Source organism: Phyllostomus discolor, chromosome 11, assembly GCF_004126475.2.
Source record: "Phyllostomus discolor isolate MPI-MPIP mPhyDis1 chromosome 11, mPhyDis1.pri.v3, whole genome shotgun sequence".
Lineage (NCBI taxonomy): Eukaryota > Metazoa > Chordata > Mammalia > Chiroptera > Phyllostomidae > Phyllostomus > Phyllostomus discolor.
The window spans coordinates 27062909-27067190 of record NC_040913.2 but is presented as its reverse complement, the minus strand read 5'-3'; the positions used below and the strand labels follow the sequence as shown (position 1 = coordinate 27067190).

Genomic DNA, 4282 nt, shown 5'->3' with positions numbered 1-4282 from the left:
CTAGGAATTCATCCATTTCATCCAGGTTGTCCAATTTGTTGACATACAGTTGTTCATAATATTTTCTTACAATCATTTGTATATTTTCAGTGTCAGTTGTTATTTCTCCTCTTTAATTTCTGATTTTATTTATTGGGTTCTCTCTTTTTTTTTCCTGATGAGTCTGGTTAAAGGTTTGCTCTGATCTTTATTATTTCCTTACTTTTACTTACTTTGGGCTTCATTGTTCTTTTCAAATTATTTTTAAATCTACAGTTAGATTGTGTATTTGAGCTTTTTCTTGTTTGTTGAAATCAGCCTATAATGCTATGGACTTCTCCCTTAGGACTGCTTTCTCTATGTCCCACAGACTTGGGGTTGTTTTGTTCTTATTTTCATTCCTTTGAAGGCATTGTTTGATTTTTTCCTGGATCTCATGGTTAACCCATTTATTGTTTAGTAACCTATTATTTAGCTTCCATGTCCTTCTGTGTTTTCAATTTTGTTCCTGTGATTGATTTCTAGTATCATAACACTATGGTCAGAGAAGATTCTTGATATGATTTCAATCTTCTTAAATTTATTGAGATGTATTTTGTGTCTTAGATGTGGTCTATTCTAGAAAATGTTCCATATGCCCTTGAAAAGAATGCAGATGCTGCTGCTTGAAGATATAAATCCATTTTAATGGTCCACTGTTTCATTTAAGGTAGTCATCTCCTTGATTTCTATCTGGAAGATCTATCCATTCATATCAATGAGGTGTTAAAATCCCTTATTATGACTGTATTTCTGTTACTCCCTTTATGTCCATCAAGATTTGCTTCACGTATTTAGGTGCTCCTATGTTGAGTGTGTAAACATTTACTAGGGTTATATCCCCCTGCTGGAGTGTTCCTTTATCAGTATGTAGTGTCTTCCTTTGTCTCTTACTATAGCTTTGGTTCTGAAGTCCATTTTGTCAGATACAATTATTGCTACCCCATCATTTTTTCCCTTCTCATTTACATGAAATATCTTTATCCACTTACTTTTAGTCTGTGTGTATCTTTTGATCTGAGGTGGTCTCTTGCAGAAAGTATGTATGTGGGTCTTGTTTTCTTATCCATTCAGCTACCCATGTCTTTTGATTGGATCATTGAAGCCATTTACATTTAAAGTGATTATTGATAGATAAGTATTTATTGCCATTTTATTTTTAGCTATGTCTTCTGTTTTCTTATTTTTCTGTATCTTAAAGCAAACCCTTTAATATTTGTTTTAATGCTAGTTTGATGGTAATGTACACCTTTATATTTTTCTTGTCTGGGAAGCTCTTTTTTTCCCCTTCAATTTTAAAAAATAGTCTTGCTGGGTAAAGTGACCTTGGTTGTAGGTTCTTGCTTTTCATCACTTCAAATATGTCAAACCAGTCCCTTCTGGTCTGAAATGTTTCAGTTTAGAAATCAAACAATAGTCTTATGGGAGCTCACTTGCAGGTAACTAACTGCCTTTTTCTTGTGGATTTTAAGATTCTCTCCTTGTCTTTAAGCTTTGCCTTTTCAATTATGACATGTCATGGTGTGGGCCTCCTTGGGTCCATTTTATTTGGGGTATTCTGTGCTTACTGTACTTGTGTGTCTTATTTCTTCACAAGGTTAAGGAAATTTTTTGTCATTATTTCTTCAAATATATCATCAATCCCTTTTTCTCTCTATTCTCTTTCTGTTACCCCACAGAATATGGATTTTGTTATACTTCATATTTTCCCAGACTTTCCTTAAACTATCCTCATTTTTTAAAATCCTTTTTTGTTTATTTATTTTTTTTGCTTCTGTGCTTGGGTGTTTTATTCTATCTTGTCTTCCAAATCACTGATTGAATCCTCTACTTCATCTAACCTACTGTTTATTCCTCCCAGTGTATTATTTATTTCAGGTATTACATTCTTCTTTTTAAAATATGTTATTTATTTATTTTTAGAGAGTGGGGAAGGGAGAGAGAAAGGAGAGGAACATTAATGTGTGATTGCCTCTCATGCGCCCCCTACTGGGGATCCGGCCCACAACCCAGGCATGTGCCCTGACTAGGAATCAAACCGGTGACCCTTTGGTTACCACTCCACTGAGCCACACCAGCCAGGGCAAGCTATTATATTCTTTATTTATGACTGATCTTTTTATATAGTTTCTACATTCTTTTTTCATGCTGTTGAGCATCCTTATAATCATTACATTGAACTCTATATCTGATAAATTGCTTGCCTTCATTTCATTTAGCTCTTCTTCTGGAGAATTCTTATTCTTGCATTTGGGTGCTGTGTCTTTGTCTTTCTATTTTGGCTTCCTCTTTGTGTTTGTTTCTACATATTAGGTAAATTTGAAAAGACTCTGATGTAGACCTATGTCAAATGCTGTTTGTGACTTGCCCTGGACAACCTGTTTGGAGCTATCAGTGATCCACAGCATCTGATTCCCTCTTCTGGGCCTGGGTACAAGTGGAAACAAGCTGTGCACCTAGGCTGGTGGTTACCAGCCCTGGTCTGAGGAGCAGGTAAGAAAAACTTCACAGCACCCAGAGATCTGCCCCTGCCTACAGATTACCTTAAGTGAATGCTTATTCACTTAAGGAGCCTCCAGCTATTCTCCTCAAAAGGGCTTAAGCTCGGCAGGGTGGGCAAAGAGAGTTTACTGTGGGTGGGGTTATTGCTTTAACCCAGGCTAATGCCCTCTGAAGAGGAGTGTTCTGCTGGGGAAAGATGGCTTCTGTAGTATTGGGAGGATGACTGGACACAGGGATCCTGGAAGCTGACACTTCAACTCTCTCCCTAGTGCTACCAACCCCAGACTTTCCTCACACAACTCTGGTATGCTCTGCCCATCTTCCCCTTGAGCCCAGGGTAAGTGGTTTCAAACAAAATCTTGTTCATTGGCCTTTTACGAAGGTTGCTGAATCTCCAGCCATTTCTCCCTGGTAGACAAAAATCTCACTGCTTTTCACAGTCCAGTGTTATGTGAACATTTTTCCTGATTCTCAAACTCTAGGCTGTGGAGCCTAGCTTGGGGTATAGAGCCCACACTTTCCAGAGGGAACACTCCCACAGCTGAACTATGCCTACAGAACCTCAGGTGCCACACACTGGAGCCAGTTAGCCCTCTTGTTTGTCTGCACTTCCTGCCAGTCTCGATGTGTCTTTTTATGTAAGTCACTTGTTCTAAGGCTTCTCTCCAGCTAATCTTCAGTTCGTTATTCAGAAATATTTTATAATTTAGTTGTAATTCCAGTTTGGCTCCAGAAGGAGATTAGTGTAATTTTTACCTAATTTGCCACCATCTTGGGTCCCGAGATTTTATTCTTGCATTATTATTTATCAATTATTGTATTATTTTCTATACAAACACTGTAAACCTATCTTTGCCTTATTTGAGTATTTTATAGTGTTAAACTTTTCTATAATTTTGTTCAACTAGTAGTTTTTTTGTCACATTAATATTGTACAAATTTTTACAAGTAAAATTATTCTGTTTAAAATTAACTTTAGACTCAGCAGGAGACCATGACCATACCAAGAGAGCCATGTAGAAGTCACCTTCCAAACAGTTTAATAATGAGGTCCTGAGGGCGCACAATCATACCAACAGCAGCATGGCATTCCCCCACTGAAGTCCTGCAGGAAACTCAATCAGGAGGCTAAGCAGAGGCCCTGGCCAGCACAAGGATCCTCAAGTACAAGCCTGGAGTCCATCACAGCCAGTGCTGAAAGAACCAGGCCTGGGTATCCTGTGATCAGAGAGGAAAGGAGGTGGCTGGTAGATGGTACAGTGAAATTAAGAACTACAACTTCCAGCAACCTGGTTTCAACTCTGGGACTGACACTTCATGGCCATGGTATGGACAAATGCAAAGATGGGAGTGGGGAAGGCATCTGCAAGTGAGAGCTCCTTTTCTTGGTGGCTAGGTATTTCCCAGCAGGGAGTGTCATCCACCACTGCCTCCAAAGAAGTAACTAATCAGATGCATTGAGCAGGTGGCAGACTTAAGAATGTGGATATGAAGTGCCTAGAACAACAAAAAACTCAGATGTGTGTCTGCCTTCATGGGTGTACGTGCTTGTGTGTGAGATGCATGTTTGTGTCTCTTGCACACACACTTGGATGTACAGTTTTGCATGAACTCATTCTTAACAAAGAAATGAACCAAAGAAGCTTTTCCTCTGATGGTTAGATTACACTTTTTTGTACTTTGGGGGGAAAAAAATCAATGTTGAAACTTTGTTATTTTAAAGCACACTTCTTTTTTACCCATCTTACTTATAATATCCATC

At 38.4% G+C, this 4282-nt stretch overlaps 1 pseudogene; it reads left to right on the top strand.

Annotated features, from left to right (window-relative positions):
- Positions 1–3534: 3534 nt before the first annotated feature.
- On the top strand, positions 3535–3948 carry LOC114508338 (annotated as a pseudogene).
- Positions 3949–4282: the final 334 nt, after the last annotated feature.